Raw genomic sequence first — 22,488 nt, forward strand, 5'->3', positions numbered from 1 at the left:
ACACAGATTTTACGTAACAGAGACATGATGGAGCCCTCGTTTCTCCTGGCGCCCAGGGCACTGCTCTTCCATCCTGCTCCAAAACTTATAGAATTCAGACTGCACTGCCCACCTTTCTGTGCTAGGGTTCTGGACTCCATTCTGATTTTGCAAAACAGATGATCAGGTACGGCAATCTCTGCTCATGTCCTGGTAGTCAGTCTGTCCCACTGCTAACAGGGTGACCACAGGACCAAGAAGGAAAGGGAGGGTATGCACGTGTGCTTTGTGGGGGTGGGTGGGGGGAATTGTTCCATAATTTCCACCTTCCAACAATGAGCTCAAAGCCTGGATCTCCCCCACTTCAACCACTTCTCCTCTGGAAGCCCCCAACCTGCCGTACTGAATGCTCACACACAGGTGCACGCACACAGAGCTCAGGCAAACCCAACTGCACGACAGGGGGACTCCACCGTAAAGTCCGTTTTTCACTCACAGACGGGGCCAGCTGTGGGCTCAGGAATAGGCCTTTTAATGCCCTTCATCAACTCTGCTTGCTGCCTTGTTAGCTCTGATTTTAAAATGATATTTAATTATCTTGGGATGTCCCCTGTTCATCCTTCATTCCCAAGCCAAATTTCTTTCTTTAATCCTCTGAGCTCTGGGTAAGCAAAGGTTGTATTTGACTTTTGCCTTTTTAATGGGCCCATGCCTGTCCTCTGGCTTCCCATCCAATGGGCCATAGCACCGACCACGAGGCTGGACATCTCTGGCTCATCCTGGTCTCCGCCTCCCAGGCCCCCTGCCCTCATCCAGAATGCCTCCTCTGTCTCTTGTCAGCCATGGCCCACCCTGGTAGTCGGCACTGCCCTCACGCCAGCCTCAGGGCCCTCACCAGCTTGGATTCTGGCCACTCTAGTGCCTCCAGGCAGCTCGCTGCCCCGACCTTTCACTGCCTGGCAGGTGGTCCTGAACCTTCCTGCTTCTGATTCTCTGACCCAGAAGTCCTATATATCTGGGGGACTTCTAAAATGTCAATGCCAGGGTCCTATTTCAAACCAAGAGAATCAGAATCTGTAAGGATGCAGCCCAAACATCAGCACTTTTACATCTCCTCAGGTGTAGCCAGGGTTGAGAACCACCGGTCAATTCTTTAGAGTAGATATGTCTTAATATCAGACTCTGTTACATATTTGATTATTCAACAAATATCAGCAGAGCAACTCACCTAGTGAAAGGCACCCGAACCCACTCAGCCCGAGCTGTCACACCTGCACCCAGACACCACGGGACTTTTTCCAGATTCTCCCTCCAAAAACACAAGATTATCACTTAGGCCAGAGGAAGATATACTCCTTCACATTTGATGACGTATTCCCCCCACACAGTATCCCTGAATTAGAGTCAAAATAAGTAAAATATGTCTTGTATAGTCTTTTTTGGATTACGTGCTCACCACGCCACCCCCACCCCACACACACACAAGATTGCTCGTATTCATGAGACACAGTGGGCGATGTGGCCTCGAACTTTTGTTTCATGCTCTGCTGTTTAAACCATCACAGCAACTTGGCAGCATGATTTTTTTATCACATAAATACAAACATACAAATATCTACTCATCAAAATACAAACATAAAAGATCAACTTGATTTTAGAGTTTAAAGCTCCTATTCATCAAAAACAATCTCGAAAGCATAAAACTCTAAAAAAAAAGAAAAAAGATAGGGACCTGTCGGCCCAAGAAATGCTACCTGAAACACAGGAAACCAACAAGTGTTAGGGCCCAGAACATGCAACAAAACCTCCAAAAAGTCAGTAAAAAGACAACCAAGATGAAAGTTGGGCAAAAATTTTAAAAATAAATTCATGGAAGAGGAAATACAAGTATGAAGAAATGCTCCACCTTTAGTTATCAGGCAAACAAAAATGTTAAACTATTAGCTATTTAAAATTTATTAATTTCAAATTGCTAATATATTAATTACATTAAATAGCTAATTTTAAATGGCTAATGTAGTAATTATATTAAAATTTATAAAATTTTAAGTAGCTATTACATATATAAAATACCATGTCATACCCAGCCATTTTTAAAAAATCAACAGAATGGCAGAATGAAGAAGTCAAACTCTACCCAGCATGGGCAGGAAGGCGGGCCCACAGGGATGTATACATTGCTGGTGGATATGTAACTTGGTTCAGCCAATGAAAAGACATTTTAGAAATTCCTACTAGAGATGAAGAAGGATGTATCCCTCAGTCCAACTCCCCTGTGAGTGTTTCCCTGGGGTGTGTATATGAGGAGGCATTCACATGAGCATTTGGAGCTTAGTTATAACCAAAATTTGGAAATAGTCTAATCCATAATCCATGAACACCCATCACCAGAAAAACTAATATATGGAGGAAGAGCCATACAATGAACAGTATACAAGAAAAACAAGTCAACTAGAGCTACCCATTCAAAATAGGTGAATCTCATAAACATCAAATAAAAAAGTTTAAAATACATACATGTCTTAGAATACTACTTACATAAAGTTTTAAACTATTTAAGACAAGTGTAGTTCAGGAATATATTATAACAGTAGAGAGAAATGCTTATAAATTCTCAGTTGAGGCAAGTGGTTCTGCTCTTGGAGAGGAGGGTGCAGCCAGGGAAGGAAACACCTGGGGCTTCAAGTCTTGTTTCTGACCTATTGTTTTAAGCAGCGAATAGTAAGTACATAGGTGTTTACTGAGTTACACTCTCTAGTTTGTTGTGTATCTTAAATAATGCAAAATAAATATAAAACATATTTCATTTTCTTGAAAAAAGCCCATTTTCTATGTTTGGGTTAACATTAATTGAACATTAGCTACTACATAAATATTGTACATATATTGGGTTGGCCAAATAATATTACAATGGCTCTCATAGCTCCTGTCTTTAATTTCATTCAAAGCAATTTTGTTATTGTATTGTAACAGCTGTTATATCAACGTGCATTTTTAAAAAATATCAAAATTGGTGAATTTTTGTGTGTTCATTTTGATATGGAAAATGGAAGAAAACATGCAACATTTTGGCATATTATATTTTATTATTTCAAGAAAGGCAAAAATGCCATTGAAACATGAAAAAAAGATTTGTGCAGTGTATGGAGAAGGTGCCGTGAGTGATCAAATCTGTCAAAAGTGGTTTGTGAAGTTTCTTGGCACTATTGACATTTTGGCCAAATAATTCTTTCCTGTGGGGCTGTCTTATGCGTTGGAAGATGTCTAGCAGCACCCCTGGCCTCTACCCACTAGAAGTCAATAGTGGGAGATAGCCAACATACTCAAAATATCCAAATCAATAACGTAATTGGTAAAAATGATAAATGTGTCTTTTATTTTATGGAAAAAAATGTAATGGACTCTTTGGCCAACACAGTACCATTTTCTCTAATGAAGTCTTTATTTGGTAAAATAAAATGCTACATTTAAACTTCCTCAGAAAATGGACTGTTTCCCCAGAAACTTGATAAAATGAAATCCTAGAAAACTGGGCTGGGACTCAGGAGACTTTGCGCAAGACGATTAACTGTCCTGCAGCTCAGTAAGGCAGGAAAAGGTTGGGGGGCCCACCCCACATGTCATCTCATGCAACGGTCACAGCAATCCCAATTCCTCACAGCTACAGAGGCTGGAACTTCCAAAAGGTTAAGTAACTCAACCGAGAGGCTGGCGCTGAGATTTAAGCCCAGACCCTCCTTACTTGGAAGGCTGTGCTCTTATTTTCACTTATATCTTATTTTCACTTATTCACTTATATCTTAATTTGTTCCAGAAAGGTCTTAAGATGGTACACCAAGAGACTTCTAGTAAAAGTTTTAACATGACTTCTTAGTGAAAAAACTGGCTGAGAAATAATGAGCACAGGAAAGATGAAGCAAGGGCGGAGGTGAATGTGCAGCTTGGTCGCAGCAAACTCAGTCAGCTCCCATGGAACGGGGAGAAGCTGCTCTCAGCTACCCGGTGCACCTGACAGACAATGCTGGGCTTCCCGGCACTGTGTCTCACAGTGCCCCCACCCACGCCCTCCCCTCCATCCCCCAGTCACTGTTGGTGACAAGGCTGCTCTTCCTTAAGAAATACAGGGTCTAGCAGAAGTAATACCTGCTTGAGTGTGGTTGGTAGGGTAGTAATATGGGTGCAATAATGTATAGTTTTACTTTGAACATTTCACCTAAAATGTCATGTGGTGTGCTTGAGTGAGATAGTGTTATGTTACAGAATTACACGCTTATGATTTTGTAATAAAAAGGGGGCGTTATTTTTGCTGGGCCCTGTATTATTACTATACTCAGTGAGCACCACTGGGCAAGTGGGGAGACGACAACACAGCCTACTGTGCCTGGAAAACAATGAGTGGGAAGAGAGTGGCCATCCTCTGGCACTGCGGTGACAATTAAAAGTCAACATGGAAGACATCCAGATGCCATCAGATTCAAACCCAGAAAATGGGGCCAGCATAGTCTACTGGAGAAGCCACCCCCTCCCCACAAATCAGATGAAAGAGAACTGTTTGAACAGTAGTCATTTCATCCACAGGCATGAGAAAAGAGCTCAGCCTAATACCTATTATGCATTAAAATGGAAAGAGAAAAAGTAGTCTAGAATATAATCTATGATTAGTGAGTGCCTGAAGGAGGCCTTAGAGAGCATTCTCTTTACAGGAAAAACAAAACAAAATCCTATCTGCATCTCAATATTATGATTATTTCAGAAGGTTTTACATCATGCATGAAATGCAAGAATAAAGACATGATGCTCTCAGAAACAATTCAGCCACAGTGTCACTGGGCCCAGAGTGTGTAAAAACAACACCGTTCCCAGATTCCAAAGGTCAAATCCAGAGTCTGACTTAGACAGCAGGGGAATTTAAAGGCAACTGCAAAACGTGACATCCCTCAACTAACTTCCTTCCTGTTATTAGGGGTATTACCAATAATAGAAACTGCCAGACTTCAAACATTTAAAGTTACATTGTACAATAGAGGACAAGCAAGAACGGTTGATTTTTGATTACTCGGGAGGCAAATATCCAGACTGCGGAAAAACAAGTATTTCGGATGCTCCTCCATTCTGCTCTATGCTTTCTCCTTAACATTAAATGAAGACGGGAGAAAATGGGGAGGGATGATAGTCAAATCAGTCAATTCTGCCACATGGTCAGTGAGCAGTTCTGGTAAATAGATTTCTTGGGCAAGGAGACAGAAACCATCTGCTAAAAATGAGTTTGAGATTTCCTGTGGATTTCAATTATCCATGCTGCCTCTGCCCTCAATTTCATCATTGATAAGCTAGAGCTGCTTTAGACAACCAACAGCTAAATGTCTTCCCTGCTTGGCTCCAGGAAAACCCCACACTGTGTCCGTGGTGACCCTGAAGCAGCTCTGACCTTTCAGCCACATCTAGTACCACACCAAAAATTCAACCATGCCAGTTTTCCTACTCGAGTGTGTCAGGGCCACACACACAGGTGAATTGCAACCATCAGTGTGAGCCCACATATCACATGGACCTCAGGGGTTAGGACTCAGCCTCAAGAACTGATTCCCATTTAAAACTAGTCCCATTTTGCCCTGGCTGGTGTGGCTCAGTTGAGTGATGTGCTACAAAGTGAAAGGTCGCCAATTTGATTCCTGGTCTGGGCATGTGCTTAGGTTTTGGGTTCGGTACCCAGTTGGGGTGCATACAAAAGGCAACCGATTGATGTTTGTCTTCCTTTCTTTCTCCTTCCCTTTCCTTTTCTCTAAAATAAATAAATAAACCAACAAATAAATATAAATAAAAACTAATCCCATTTCAACAAATCTCACTTAAAAGTAACTCAGGAGGAGGAAACTGGAAAATGCAAATGCCTTCCTTTTGAAAGGAATTTTACTTACTGAGTAAAAACAATTATTTCCAAACCATCATTCCTAAAAAGTACAGTTCACATGCTAAGGATGTAAAACCTAAGTGAAGCACTATACAACTAAAACCTCAACATTTACAGATGCTTGCCATACACAGCACTGCCCCTGAGACCAGCAGGGCTCACCCCGGGAGGGTAACCCCGGGAGGGTATCCCCGGGGCCTGTGAGCCTTCCTCCTTACCTAACAAAGGGACACACATGGCCAGCAAGTCGCCACTGTGCCCTGGCCTTCTGGTTCCACCGTGGCTTACCTCAAAAGCCAATGTGACAACTCCCACAACCTAATTTCTTTTTTTTAACAATTGCTGTTTATTAATATTTAGGGGAGAGTATATGGGAGCACCATGAGGCGGGGGAGCAGCTTCTCTAAGGGCATGTGTCTGAGCTGCAGAAGGGGTCCCATCACAGCACCCTCCCCCTTCCTCCCAGAAACTCAGAGGGTGAGAAAGGTGCACAGAATAAATGTGTCCACTGTGGGAGGGGAAGATGAAAGTAAGAAAACTCCCAACTACAGCAAAAGATTAACTGAATCCAAAAAGTCCATTTTTTTCTTCAACCAAAGTATATTTCCTTAAGAAAGTGAGTCAAACTCACAATCCCCTATCTGAGATCCTCTCACAACTTCCTCTTCTCTTCACCAGAGAACTGGCTGCATTGCATCCTCCTCCCACAGAGGAATGGGCAGTGAGAGCTCTTTTTTTTTCATGCTCCAAACGCAGGGGTGTCCAACCTTTTGGCATCTCTGGGCCACACTAGAAGAAGAGGTGTCTTGGGCCACACGTTAAATATACAAACACTAACAAAAATTGGTGAGCAAAGACAAGGTTTTAAGTAAATTTATGATTTTGTGTTGGGCTGCATGCATCCTGCAAGCAGTGGGTTTCCGCCCACGGCAAAGCTTGCCCACTTGCTCTTTCTGATAAGCCTCAGGCTCTCCCCTCTCTGTACTCAAGGCATTAAAATACCTTCATCAGACAACACATCGTTCTGCAATTAATTCAATAATGGTGGTAAGTAATAAGCCAGAGGCACCTGCAGAGTGCTGTGGGAACTCAGGCAAGATGCGTTTTGCACCACCTGGGAATTCAGGCATGCTTCTAGGAAATTCCACCAGAGATGTGAAGATGGCATTTTTATAAAATTCAGTATTCATTCTAAAAACTCCTTTATTAACAGCCTCCCCAACATCCATTCCCTCCTTCTCTCTCCCAGAGGTCACTGACTCCTGTTTGGGGGTCTATGTGGTTCTGAAGAAAACACGTAGATTTATGTGAACGTGGTTGAGCATTTCATTTCCCTGGCTACAGTGATTAGTTAGGGGTAGTTGAATGACTTAGACTGTTTCAAAGTTTTATCTCAGGGTTTTGCTAGCAATCCTGGAAAAAATGCTCACTGTTCCTCCCTCCTCCCCCCCCCCACGCGCCCCCTCCCTCCCCCCACGCCCTCCCTCCCTCTCTCTTTCTTTCTGTCTTCATTCTCACTGGTTATCAAAAGAAACATATGGCCATTTTTCTGCTCATAACATTGTGACACTAGGTGAGAATGAACACAACACCATGAAAAGTAGAGTGGAGAAATGGAAAAAAATCAAATCCTTTGCAATATCACCAACCTGCCAGATTAAGTCTTGGCCAATGCTAGGCCATTTCTACCCCTGGACTATTCAGTTATTTGGACCACTAAATTGCCTTTACTGGTTAAGTAATAGAATCACAAGGCTCAATAAGCTTTTCTGTGCTCAACATTAAAATAATCCCAATAGAAACTAATGCCTTCCTCTTGGTTTTTTGTTTCTGTTCTACTTGTTTGTTTGTGTTTTTTAGACTCAATCATTGACAGATATGTATTTATGGCCATTTTATTGTTCATATTTTTTATCCTTCTTTCTCCTCCTCTCCTCTTCCTCTTCCTTCTTCTTCAAGAAGACCCTTTAACATTTTGTGTAATACTGGTTTGGTGATGATGAACTCCTTCAGCTTTTTCTTGTTCGGGAAGCTCTTTATATGTCCTTCTATTCTAAATAGTGAGAATCTACAACAAAGATTACTCTACCCAGAGTAATTACTGCCTCCTAGTTCTCAACAAGTCAGTTCCTCCCCATATGTCTCTGGTGTCTTTTGAACTGCCACTCCAGCACTGGAGCTCAGACAGAGTGGGTCAGAGTAAGTCCACGTGTAGGCCCTTTAAAAGCAAGTACCTGGGACTTCAGAAGCCCTACATCTTGATCAGCCATAATCCCTGCTGGTATTTTTCAGCCAGAAGTTATGGGGACTTTTCTTCCTGGTATTGGAACCCTGAAATGGGGAGCTTGGTGTGGGGCTGGGACCCCACACTTCTCAGGGGGGAACTTTGCAGCTGAGATATCCCTCCTGATCTTTGTCCATCATGTGTGGGTGTGGCACCAGCCTGTTCCACATTTCTGCCCCTCCTACGAGTCTTGATGTGGCTTCTTTAAATCCCTAGTTGTGACTTCTGGTCAAGATGGAGGAATAGGTACATGTTTTTCTTCCTCGCACAATCAAAAGAAGGACAACAACCAAATTAAAAACAAAAAACAACCAGAACTGCCATAAAATTGAACTGTGTAGAAGTCCAACAACCAAAGAATTGAAGAAGAAACATTCATCCAAACTGGTAGGAGGGGCAGAGATGGGCAGCCGGGCTGGAGAGGACTGGTGGAAAGGTGGCAGCTGGTGGACCGGCGTGGGATGGGGGTCCCACATTTGCATGAAGACAAACCAGGAAGAGCAATTGGAGAGTGAGACAGACCGTGCAACCCAGGATTCCAATGTGGGGAAATAAAGCCTCAAAACCTCTGGCTGTAAAAATCTGTGGTGGTTGTGGCATCAGGAGAAATTCCCAGTCTCACAGGAGAGTCTGTTGGAGAGACCCACAGGGTCCTAGAATATACACAAAACCACCTACCCAGGAATCAGCACCAGAAGGGACTAATTTGCTTGTGAATAGCAGGGGAAGTGACTGAAAGTCAGATGAGAGCTAGGCAAGTGGCATTGTTCCCTCTCTGGGCCCTACCCCACATCCAGTGCCACAAAGCAGCTATGTGGGTTATGCCAGCCTGGTGAAAGCCTAAGGCTCTGCGCCTTACCACGTAGCAGGTGTGCTGAGACAAAGAAATATGGACCAAATGAAAGAACAGATCAAAATTCCAGAAAAGGAGCTAAGCAATGAGGAGATTGCCAACCTACCACATGCAGAGTTCAAAACACTGGTAATCAGGATGCTCACAGAATGATTGAGTAAAGATGCAAAATAGAGGAAGAAGTAAAGGCTATACAAAGTGAAATAAAGCAGAATATACAGGGAACCAACAGTGAAGGGAAGGAAACCAGGACTCAAATCAACCATTTGGAGAGAAGAAAAAAATAAACACTTGACTGGAACAGAATAAAGAGACAAGAATTTTTAAAAATGAGGAGAGGCTTAGGAACCTCCAGGACAACTTTAAATGTTCCAACAACCAAATCATAGGGATGCCAGAAGGAGAAGAGGAAGACCATGGAGTTGAAAACTTATTTGAACAAATAATGAAGGGGAACTTCCCCAGTCTGGCAAAGGAAATAGTCTTCCAGGAAGTCCAGGAAGCTCAGAGCGTCCCAAACAAGTTGTACCCAGGGAGGAACACACCAAGAGACATTACCTTACCCAAGATTAAAATGAAGCAGACAATCCTAGAAGCAGCAAGAGATAAGGAGACAGTTGCCTACAAAGGAGTTCCCATAAGACTGTCAGCTGATTTCAAAAGAAACCTTACAGGCAAGAAGGGGCTGGAAAGAAATATTCAAAGTTATGAAAGTCAAGGACCTACATCCAAGATAACTCTATCCAGAAAACCTACCATTTAGACTGGAAGGGCAGACAAAGTGCTTCCCAGAGAAAGTCAAGTTAAAGGAGTTCATCATCACCAAGCCCTTATTTATAAAATGTTAAAACAGATTTATCTAAGAAAAAGAAGATCAAAACTATGAACAGTAAAATGAACAAAACAAAAACAAACTAAGCAAAGAACTAGAACAGGAACAGAATCACAGAAATAGAGATCACATGGAGAGTTATCAGTGGGGACAGGGAGGGGGAAGAATGGGGGAAAAGGTACAGGGAATAAAAAGCATAAATGTAGGTACAAAACAGACAGGGGGAAGTTAAGAATAGTATGGGAAATGGAGAAACCAAAGAACTTATATGTATGACCCATGATCATGAACTAAGGAGGGGGAATGTTGGAGGGAGAGTGGGCACAGGGCAGAGGGGGTAAAGGGGAGAAAAAGGTGGGACCACTGTAATAGCATAATCAATAAAATATACTTAAAGATTCCTTAGTTGTAGGACTTTCACTCAGTTCTGTTTCAGGAAGTTGTCAATGATTGCTGTTCTGTAGTTTAGATGTAATTTTGATGTGGTTGTGGGAGGATGCAAGCACTGCGTGTATCTACATTGCCATCTTGACCAGAAGTCTCTCCTTTTGTAGATATTAGAAGGAGGTCTGATAATAGGCACCCTTTGGGTGGAAAATGGGCCACACAATTTACATATGCAATGGTGTGTGACTTCCCAAAGGGAGGTATATGAAACAATCACAACCCAAACTAGAGTCAAAACCAACACCTGAGTTGAGGAGAAATGACATTCAAACTGAGGGATAATAGAACTACTTTGCACAGCTTTGTTTTTGTTTTTGGTTTTTGGTTTTTCGTTGTTGCTGTTGTTTTTTGACCAGAAGCACTTACAGAATTTCAGGAAAACCAGAGTCCCGAACAGAAGCTAATGCAACCCAAGGTCTCACAGCCAAACACCAGTCCTAAATCAAAGCTTCTCCAGTTACAGTGCATAGGTTCACAGAAATTTTCTCAAAATGGGTTCATCAGGGACAAATTTCCTGATTCTGGCACATTCAGTCAATTTATGCATGGTATTTATATTTTAAGGTTAATGTTGATGGATACAGAATGATTGGCTCACTTTTTCTTTTCTAGATTATCTTTAACACATTTCTCTAGTGTCTCCTGGCTTTAAGCATTGCTATCAGAGTCTGACACCAATCTAATTTTCTTTCCTTTGAATATAACTTGATCTTTTGCCAATAGATGCCCCAATAGATTTTTTTCTCTAAAGATGATTATAAGGCTAGGAAAATATATAATTTCAAGCTTTCTTTTTTTATTGAGGTAAAATTCACATAATATAAAATTAACCATTTTAAAGCAAACAATTTAATGACATTTAGTACATTCACAGGGTTGTATAAACAATTCCTATATCTAGTTCCAAAATATTTCTATCATTCCAAAATGAAACCCTGTACATATTAAGCAGTTACTCCTTATTCTCCCATTGCCTCTATCACCACCCTGTCCTTAACAACCACCACACTGTATTCTGCCTCTATGGATTTACCTATTTTGGATACTTCATATAAATTGTACCACAGGATATGCAACCTTTGTGTCTGGCTTCTTCCATGTAGCATGATGTTTTCCAGGTTCATCCAAGTTGTAGCACGTATTAGTGCTTCATTCTTTGTGTGTGTGTGGCTGAATAATATTTCCTTGTATACATATACCAGCTTTTTTATTCATTCATCTATTGATGGACATTTGAATTGTTTCCACTTTTGAACATTGTGATTATTGTTGCTGTGAACATTTGTGAATAAGGACTTGTTAGAGTCCCTGTTTTTAGTTCTTTCGGGTATATACCTAGAAGTGGAATTGCTGGATCATTTAAAAAAATTATTGTTCTATTATTGTTGTCCTGATTTCCCCCCCCACTGCTCTCCCTGCCCTGCCCACCCCCTGCTAGGATACATATTTGTGATGTCTTTTCAGGATAAATTTTCCCAGTATATAATGTACCCTTTCTGCAGGTGGGGGTTTCAGTCTTTTTCCAGAGAGTTTTTCTTTAATATAATTTTAAATATATGTTCTATTCCATTGATTCAGTATATGATATATATATATTTATATGATATATATAGAGAGAATATATATATATACACACACACACACATATTCTCCTTTGTCTATCTTTCATAGCTATTGTTTTCTCTCAAACCTTTCCCTTTTCACTTCTGTTTTTTTCTTCTTTCTTTCCAACATCTATTTCCCTTGTAGTACTTTCTGCAGTGTTTATTCAGTCTCATATTTCTGCTGGTTTGACCTTCATTTCTCAGATTTTTTTGCTTTTATTTCTACTTCTTTTCTAAGTTATCAACTCTTTCATGCCTTTCTGTTTTCTAATCATTTAATCTGCATTTTTCTAATTCAGATTCATCTGGTTCTTTCACATCTTTTAATCATTTTCTTAATTTCATTTAGCTCATTTTGAGATGTTAGGTTGCGGTTTCTTCTCTGTTTTGTGGGCATGTTTCTCACATGCCTCCACTGTCTGAGAGTTGAGCCTGTGAAACCCTCCATTTTTGCTAACGTTCTCAAATCAACTCACCTCCACTACCAGTGGGACTGCCCCCCGGGCTGAGTCCTCAGGGGCCATGTGTGGGCTCCCCAGCTCTCAGGACCACCAGAAGCTATTCTGCTGTCCGAACACTTCTTCCTGCACAGCTCCTTGTTGCTGTTAGTGGTTTGGATCTGACTGCTTATATTTTAGAATTTATAGACTTACTCTGATCCTTAGTTTTGTAAAAAATGCTGCCTGTAGGTGTATGCTTTACTAACATTATTGTTCTATTTTTTTATGAGGGTGAATTTTAGAGGATTAAAAATGATGTTATTAAAAGTAGGATGCATAAAAATGGTATGTTGAACTTTATGAAAACTAAAACCTTTTGCTTTCAAGAGAAACTGAAAAGAATGAAAAGATAAGCAACAGATAGGGCAAAAATATTTTCAAACACATATGTGATAAAGGACCTGTATCCAAAATATTCACATGCTAAAACTCGACAATAAGAAAACACTATTATCAAAAAATGGGCGAATTCCAGCAAGATGGAGGCATAGGTGGACGCACCGTACCTCCGTGCACAACCAAGATTAGAACAACAACAATTTAGAGGCAGAATAACACCCAGAACTGATAGAGAATTTATCTGAATGGAAGTCGGACAGCCAAGAAGTTGAAGTAGACCCATTCATACAGACCAGTAGGCCCTCGCCCCCGCCCCCACATACAACATCACAATCTAGCGACTGGGGTGCCCAGCCCTGGTGAACACCTAAGGCTCCGCCCCTCACCATTACAGGAGCGACCAGACCAAAAATAAATAAATAAATAAATAAATAAATAAATAAATAAATAAATAAATAAATAAATAAATAAAAGAGAGAGACATGTCTCAAACAGAAGAACAGATCAATGCCCCAGGACTCATCCTTTTGAGCAACCAAGAGATAGCCAATCTATCAGATGCACAGTTCAAAACACTGGTGATCAGGAAGCTCATGGAATTGGTTGATTTTGGGTGCAAATTAGATGAAAAAATGCAGGTTACCATAAAAGAGATGAAGGAAGATGCACAGAGAACCAATAGTGATGGGAAGGAAACTGGGACTCAAGTCAATGGAGTGGACCAGAAGGAAGAAAAAAACAACCAAACAGGAAAGAATGGAGAAATAGGAATTCAAAAAAACGAGGAGAAGTTTAGGAACCTCCAGGACATCTTTAAATGTTCCAACATCCAAATTATAGGGGTACCAGAAGGGGAAGAGGAAAAGCAACAGATTGAACATGTATTTGAACAAATAATTAAGGAGAACTTCCCCATTCTGGCAAAGGAAATAGATTTTCAGGAAATCCAGGCTCTCTGAGCTCAGAGAGCCCCAAAGAAGTTAGACCCAAGAAGAAACACACCAAGGCACATCATAATTACATTAGCCAAGGTAAAAATGAAGGAGAGAATCCTAGAAGCAGCAAGAGATAAGGGGACAGTCACCTACAAAGGAGTTCCCATCAGACTGTCAGCTGATTTCTCAAAAGAGACCTTATAGGCAAGAAGGGGCTGGAAAGAAGTATTCCAAGTCATGAAAGACAAGGACCTATATCCCAGATTGCTCTATCCAGCAAAGCTCTCATTTAGAATGGAAGGGCAGATAAAGTGCTTCTCAGATAAGGTCAAGTTAAAGGAGTTCATCATCACCAAGCCCTTATTTTATGAAATGTTAAAGGGACTTATCTAAGAAAAGAAGATAAAGAAAAAACATGTATAGTAAAAGGACAGCAAACTCACAATTATGAACAACCACACCTGAAGCAAAACCAAAAGAAACTAAGCAACCAACTAGAACAAGAACAGAACCACAGAAATGGAGATCACATGGAGGGTTAGCAACAGGGGAGTGGGAGGAGGAGAGAGGGGGAAAAGGTACAGAGAATAAGTAGCATAGATTGTAGGTTGAAAATAGATAGGGGGAGGGTAAGAACAGTATGGGAAATGTAGAAGCTAAAGAACGTATAAGTATGACACATGGACATGACTAAAGGGGGGGATATGGGTGGGAGAGGGTGTACAGGTTGGAGGGGAGTGAAGGGGGGAAAATGGGACAACTGTAATAGCATAATCAATAAAATATATTTTTAAAAATGGGCAAATACTGGAAACCTTACCAAAGTACACATACGGATGTCAAACGGCTTAGGCAAAGATGCTCAGCATCATTTGTCACTAGGGAATTGCAAATTAAAATAATAAGACACCACAACACACCTTCTAGAGTGGCGAAAATCAGAAAAACAAAGCAAAACAAAATCTGACAATTCCAATTGCTGGCAAGGATGCACAGTAATGCTTATTTAAAAGAGCAAAACCAAAACACTGAAGAATGAATTCTTTTATTCAAACATTTCATCCACAGATGTTTACTGAGCACTTACTGTATTTCAGTCACTGGAGAAAATAAGTTTCTCACTGCTATACAAGCGAATAAATAGCCTGATTGGGATTTGAACTCAGACTCTTTGACTTCAGAAACTCCTTTCACACACAATAGTACACGCGGGATTACCTGTGTCATCAGGTAGTCTGGTATGTGACATCAAGATGACTGAAACAAATGGAAAGATATGCTGCCTTCCTGGATGGGAAGTCAGTAGTAAGAAAATGTCTCCCCTTACTAATCAATACATTAATTACTATAAATATCCTGGAGCAACTCTTTAAACTTGTAAAACGATTCTCAAATTCATGTAGAAGAATAACTGCCAGTATTTTGCTCTGCCAGATGTAACAACTGCCTTCAAAGAAAACTACTAAAACAGCACAGTTCTAGCAGAGACATCAATGAAAGACAGCAGAGCTTAGGAACACACACAGCATATAAATATATGTGTGAACAATACTTATATATTCTTCCAGTCCCTAAGCTTTTCATTATCTTTTATTGATCTCTCTGTGAGAACCATGCTGTCTTGGAAGTATGATTTTAGTAAACAGTAAAAGTGTCATTTTATGTCAGTGGAGAAGTCGTGCATAATTCAATGATTTCAATAATAATAGGATAATTAGTTAAAATGTGGAGAAAAATTAATTCCATGCATCATAACATATATCCAAATAACTTCTAGGTAAAAATTTTTAATGGAAAAAAACTCACGAGAGTATTGAAAAGTAGGTGAACACTTAGATCATTCAAGGGCCTAGAATGCCTTGCTAAAAATAACATCTAGCACACAAACACTGAAGAAAATTATTGCTAGATTTTTATTAATAAAAATAAAAGTATAACAAAACTGTAAAAAGTATTTGTAATATATGATAGAAAAGGAGTTGGCATCTTATCAGAGTTTTTAAAAACTCTAATAAGACAATTATAAAAAAAGCAAGCATCCCAATTAAAAATGGAAGAGTAAAGGACAGGCAATTTACAAAACACACAACTAGACTGTACAAATTATGCAACAATGCCTAGCCCTCTGCAATGAAAAATGCAAATCAAAGATAGAGTCTACTTTGCTTATCAAATTCCCAATATTCTAAATGACACTCCCCAGTGCTGGGGAAGGTCTAGGGAAATCACTGTTTTCCTTGCTGGAGGAAGAGGAAAACTGCTTCAGCGACAATGGATCCCTTAACACACACCGCATGCCTTCCCGGGATTTGGTAACTTAAATGATAAAGACCTTAAAATGTATTTGAGACTCTTTTCATTTACTATCCCCTATTCTCTGTTTATATATCTACCATGATATTTACCATGTAATAATTCTGTCACCAGAACCACAAATTGTCAGGGGCAGTAGCATCCCAGGAGACACATGCCAACTCCATCCAACCACAGTCAGAGAACCAGTAAATGATCAGCTGTGACAGAGTGTGTCCCAGCACCCAAAGCCCAAATCCATGTGTTACAACCACGACTCAAGATATTTGGTGAGTGGGTGTCTAATTTAATACACCGCTAAAAAGCTGAAAAAACCCTTGGTGAATGGAAGATTACTCAGTTCCTTGGCACAAAATGCAGGCTGCGGAAGAACTAAAGCTGCCAATGTTGCTATTCGGCAAAAGGTTTTTAATATAACACCAAATCTGGAACTCCTTTTCCCCATGTGTACCTAAGCAGTAATAACATTTGCACCCTGGAGCAGGCAGATGCCAGCTCTGTATTATTCATGGATGTTTCTCCAGTGCTTGGCATTGCAGGCAGTTTATAAATGATAGATATTGTTATGATGATCTCACATTCGTTCTTTTGGAAAATCCTTACTGAGACCCACAGTGAGCCAGAAACTAAGTAGGTGCCTTATATTTGTAATCTAACTTAATACACTGGATCATGACAGTGTAAGCCCTTTCTCTAGCTTATATCAAAATGTTGTCCCAAAACATTTGACTGGCTTATGTGAAAACACGAATGCCAACTTCTGGATCAGCTAACTTTAGCTGACCCTTTCTCCCCTCCACTACCACAGAAAATCAAGAACTGCTTTCTGTCCTCACTTGTATTATGAAAAAATACTCTTCCAGACATGGAAGTCATAGTAAAGGAAGATTTCCGAGAATCTGGGAATTGGAAGGCTTCCAAGGAGCCATCTTATTTAAACTTTTCATTTTACAGATTGCCAAATAAGGCCTAAGAGGGTATGTGGTGTGTTCAAGGTCACATACGTGTGACGTCCCAGGCTGCCAGGCCAGTGATATTTCCACTGTGCCCACCGTTTCTTCCTGGTAACCACCAAAAGGCTTTCCCATTAAAAACAAAATCATAGAACACCACAGTTTCAAGCCTTGCAAAGAGAAGCTGTTGGAGTAGATTTCCGGTCAGCTTTATTCCCAGTCCCTAACTCATGATTTGCTAATAATTTAATGTAAGAACCCATAAATATGTACCACGTGCTTGAGAAAATGGCAGGTAAGCAACAGAGGTTAAAAGCCTTTCTTAGCAATTCTGGAAGAGACTGTAAATTATTTTTAAATGAAGAGGCTAATCATGACTTTAAAAATGTCCTCAAACGTCTCATTTTATCATTTTTCTCTACATCTTATTTTCCAAAGCCTTTTGCAGAATTTGACACAATATTCCCAGCCATAAAAGCAGACAGACCAATTAAGCAGTCTCTGAAGCCACTCGACTAGAACAGACATCTTTCATTGTGGACTTACCTAATAGGCAAAGAGGAATGTAAGCGGCAATGTGAAAATCTGGGGAAGCAAAGGAGAGGGCTGAAGGAGGGGAGGGAATAGCAGGTAGGAGATGACACTCATACATGATTAGGTAAATCAAGGACAATTTCCCACAAACAGAAGGGATCCTCCTGGACTACTGAGATGTCTCAGTAGAGCTGAGATGTGGTCTGAGTCCTCAAGGAATAATAAAAATAATAGGGGCCCACGAGGTGGAACAGGGGCAACCCGCCTGAGGATCAAAGGCTGATGTCTGTCCCAGTTTGCACACTAACTGGCTCTGTGACCCTGGGCAGGTCACACCCTCCCGCTGGGAATCGGTTTTGTAAAATAGGAGTTCAACTTAGTGCTTCGCAAATGTAGCCACAGATGAACCCTAAAAACAAAAAAAGCATGATGGTTGGGGAGATAGGCTGCTGGAAGCCCCAGATTTTCCTGGTCGAAAAGTGTCTCCTACTTAAAATTATTTCGTAAGATTACTTCCAGATCCTATATGATCCTGAGCAAGTGCTTTATGTTCCCCGAACCTGTTTTCTTGGAACAACTCTCTGATAAGAATAACTACAAGTTTGGACAGAATATGTTTTAAAAACATCTATTTGAAAGTATGAGAGAGATCACAATGCAGTGAGACACTGTCAGACCAAGATGTGGGAAATAAAGGAGGGTAAAAAGCAAGAATGTGGCTTTCGGCACCCATGTCCCCTCCTCAAGGCAATTGACGATTCTGAAAGCAGCAGCTGACAAGCTGAGCAGAGCTTCACCCATCTCACAGAGATGGAAGGACAAAACTGGTGGGCAGGGCCCATTAGGGAGGAAGGACCTTAGTAAACACCTTGGGTTTTCAGTCGGGAACCCAGTGGGCTGCAACCCTGCCATACGATTGACCTGGAAACCAACCAGCCTTGTACGGCCTGGAAACCAACAATGTACGTACCTTAATAAAAATACTTTATTGCTAAAAAAATGCTAATCATAATCTGAAACTTGACTGAACTGTAATCCTCGGGCTGGTGGAGAGTGCCGCCTCTATGTTGACAGCTGCTGACAGAAGAAGGGTGGGGTGGCTGTGGCAAATTCTGAAATAAGACAACAGTGAAGTCTGCCACATCCATCGTCTCTTCCTTTCAGGAACTATTTCTCTGACAGTACTTTGTCCACAGTCGACCTTCTTTCAAAATTGCAGTCAATCCTCTCAAACCCTGCTGCTTCTTTATGTAATATTCTACTTATGTAAGTTTATATAATACTCTAAATCCTCTGTTATCGGTTCAACAGTCTTCATGGCATCTTAGTCCAAAGTCGACACAGAGACGTGAAGTGAGCAGATGCTGCTGGGAAAATGGCTCCAATAGACTTGCTCTGTGTGGGGTTACCACAAACCTTCACCTTGTAAAAAATGTGATATCTGTAAAGTGCAATAAAGTGAAGCATAATAAAGTGAGGTATCCCTGTACTAAAAATACAATAATTAAAAATAGTCACTAAATGGATGAGTATATAGGGATATGAGGCACAGTGAAAATTGAAAAATTAGAATACAAGGTCTGTCCAAAAGATATGCAGCCATGTAATAAGAGAAATAGAGACATTTACTGAAGAAGATGCAAGATATAAGAAGCATTGTGCATAGGATGATGATGCCTCAGTCCCCTTCAAAGTAGGCACCTTGGGACCTCACACAGTTCTCCCAATTGCCATCAGCTGCCCTGTTGTATTTTCCTGAATCTCATCTACAGTCTGAAATCTCATCCCTTTCAAAGCTGATTTTAGTTTTGGGAAAAGCCACAAGTCACAGGGCACCAAATCTGGGCTGTAGGGGAGCTGATTCACTTGGGTGATTTGATGTTTCACCAAAAAACTCTGCATGAGATGTGATGCATGAGAGGGTGCACTGTCATGATGAAGCTGCCAACCACCAGTTGCCCAGAGCCACAGCCTTCTGAGTCATCTGAATAGTTTCCATGGAGGAATGTTCAAGCTTCACACAAAATCTGATACAGATTCATTCCTCTACTCACTCAGTCATTTTGAATGTGACAGCCACACAGTACACATACTCACTCAATGGCGTCTACCACCCCCACTGACTAGTACAGTGAAGTTGTCATTGTTCACATATGTGCATTCCAGTCCACTCTCCTTGGCTGCCAGGCTATATCAATGTCCTGTAAACCATTCTAGTTATGGCTTACATTTTAGTTAATGGCTGGACTTTTTATGGAGAGACTTCATTTATGTCAGAAGACTAAGGTGGAAAATAGAGGAATAGAAAATACAAGGAGCGTGAGAGACATCGGAACAGAGAGAATGTGTCATATGGATGTAATATCAGTCCCAGAGGGATGAGAAGGAGAATGGGACAGAAGCGGTATCCAAAGAGAAAATGCACAAGAATTTTCCGATAGTGAAGAAGTAGATCAACCCACAAATTATAGAAGCACTATTGCCCTAAGATGAAAAAATACAAAGAAAACAGCATCTATCCATATCATAGAAGAATAGTTGGAAGCAAAATACAAAGTAAAAAATGTTTTAAAATAGCCAAGAAAAAAAGACACATTGCGTTAAAGGGGCAATAATAGTAAAACTGACCTTTAATTTTCAAAGGAAATAATGGGAGGCAGAATACAATGAAATGATAGCTTCAAAATGCCAAAATAAATCACATGCTAACCTAGAACTCTGTATGTGGTGAGAATATATTTCAAAAATAATAATAAAATAAAACTTTGCAGACAGGAAAAACACTGAGAGAATCTGTCACCAGGAAACCAGCACTGAAGAAAAGACTAAAGGGAGACTGTACTCAGAAAGAAAACAATATCGGACGGGAGCTCACGGACGGAGCAAATAATGAGTATCAGCAGGAGAGGTAAATGCATGAGTGAGTCTAAATGAATACCAGCTGTAGAAAACAATAGTAATGTCTTCTTGAGTTTATAAACATAGATAATTAAAGTACATGACAAGAGCATAAAATAAGTGGGGAAATTACTGGAAATTAAATGTTCTAAAGTCCTATTATCTGGGAGAGGAGTAGAGGTATTAACATTAGACTAATAAGAGTAATTCTATAATTTCTATGAATTACAAAAAGCATATTAAACACAGTGTGTAAACTAGAGTGGGGAGATTAAATAAAATATTTAAACTAATAGAAACCAAGATTTTTTAAAAAAAGAATAGGTGGAGAAAAGAGAAGCAAATAGTAAGATAACAGCATTCAGTGTAAATATATTGCTACTTGTATTTAATATAAATGAACTAGGTTTCTCTTCTAGCTAGAAAGAGTAAACTCCTGAACCACCAACCTTCTCACAGATTATAATAAACAATTATAAGCAATAATTATAATAAACAATTATAATGAATTCTAGACAAAAAATGACAACCTGGGGGCTCTCAAAAGTAAACAAGAGCAGGCAGATTTTTGGAGGGAGTCAAAAACTTGGAGAAAGAGTGCACACCTGCTAGGTTTCCCAGTTTTTCAGCTTCGTCTTACAGGCAGGCCACGGTCACAGCACAGCCTGGGAGAGCCAAACCCTGGTAGACAGCTCACCACCAACCCCGCCTAGGGAACCAGAGGATGGGGCCTGGAGCAACAAGGCTTGCTAGACAGTGAAGGGAGCATTCCAGCAGAGAGAGAACCGGAGAGGGGAGATTCTCAGCTCTGCCCAAATACCTGCCAGAACCCTGAACCACTCATGCACAACGCAGACTGCCAGGGAGGGGCCCGGCTGATGATGAAAAGTTTAACAGAGATTTGAGCTGCCATCTACCTCAAGGTAATTACCTACTAATCAAGTTAATTGCCTACTACAATAAAACAAAACAATCAATAGCCTTCGGAAAACCATAACAGAATCCTCGACACAACCCCGAATCACTCCACAGAAGACAACTCACAGCAACCCTGAGATGACCCAGGCGCTGGAGTCATCAGATGAGTACTTTGAAGCTGCTATGGTAATTACACTCAATAAGGTAGAGAAAAAATATGCTCATAGCAAATGAAAAGAGAAGAAATCTCAGCCAAAAATGGAAAATATAAAAAGGAACAAGTGGAATTTTAGAACTGAAAAATACATGATCAGAAATAAATATTCAGCAAAAGAGAGTATCATAAGAATACAGATTAAGGGGAAAGAATCCATGAACATGAACACTTATCAATAAAAATTGTCCAATCTGAAGAAGGGAGAAAAAGATTTTAAAAAATAAACAGAGACCTAGGGATCTGTGGGCAATAGAAAATATGTAACATATTGGTAATTGGAGTCCCACGTGGAAAAAAGAGAGAATGGTAGGTTAAAGTATTTAGGTAAAAAACAGGCTGAAAAATTTCCCAATTTGCTAATTGTTACATGTTAACAGATTTAAGAAGTCAACCAATCACAAGATAGAGACAAAGAATGCTACACTTAGGCAAGTTATAATTAACCTGCTAAAAGCCCAAGATAAAAGCGGCCAAAGAAAACCACACCTTAACGCAGAGTGTGACAGTGATCCAAACGATGGCTAAACTTCCATGAGAAATGGTGGAGACAGGAGACAGAGGAAAAACTTTAAAGTTAAGACAGTTCTGGACGAAGCAAAACTAGGACAATTCATTGTCCATAGATTTATAGTTCTAGAAATGCTAAAATAATTATTTCAGTTTAAGGAAATGATACCAGAAGGAAACATGACTGTCAAGTGAACAAAGAGAATCAGAAATAGTGAATACAAAAGGTTATCATATATGGGTTAACATAAAAGAACAAAGGTAAAAGGTTAAAAACAATAGGCTTCTGAAAATAATGTAGGAGACCATCTTCATGACCTTGGGGTAAAGAATGATTTATTGAACTGCATTAAACTTCTCTTCATCAAAAGACATAATTTTCTATAGTCTAAACTGGGATAATTCTAAAAATAAAAGGAAGCAAATTAATCATTCCTCTGGGAGACAAGGCATTAAACTGGGAT

General features: G+C 40.3%; 1 protein-coding gene across 6 annotated transcripts in view; it reads right to left on the reverse strand.

Annotated features, from left to right (window-relative positions):
• Window positions 1-22,488, reverse strand: part of PDE8B (phosphodiesterase 8B) — a 221,756-nt gene that overhangs the window by 115,448 nt on the left and 83,820 nt on the right. The window contains exon 1 of one of the 6 annotated variants that reach the window (XM_045847830.1): window positions 17,497-17,518. The exons of the other annotated variants lie outside the window; for them this stretch is intronic. The gene's annotated coding sequence lies outside the window, so the exon portion shown is untranslated. Of the gene's footprint in view, window positions 1-17,496; window positions 17,519-22,488 lie in introns of those variants that run through there. 6 annotated transcript variants of the gene reach the window in all.

The sequence above is a fragment of the Phyllostomus hastatus genome, unplaced genomic scaffold (genome assembly GCF_019186645.2).
Source record: "Phyllostomus hastatus isolate PE091 unplaced genomic scaffold, TTU_PhHast_1.1 phas_contig_58, whole genome shotgun sequence".
In the NCBI taxonomy this organism is placed as follows: domain Eukaryota; kingdom Metazoa; phylum Chordata; class Mammalia; order Chiroptera; family Phyllostomidae; genus Phyllostomus; species Phyllostomus hastatus.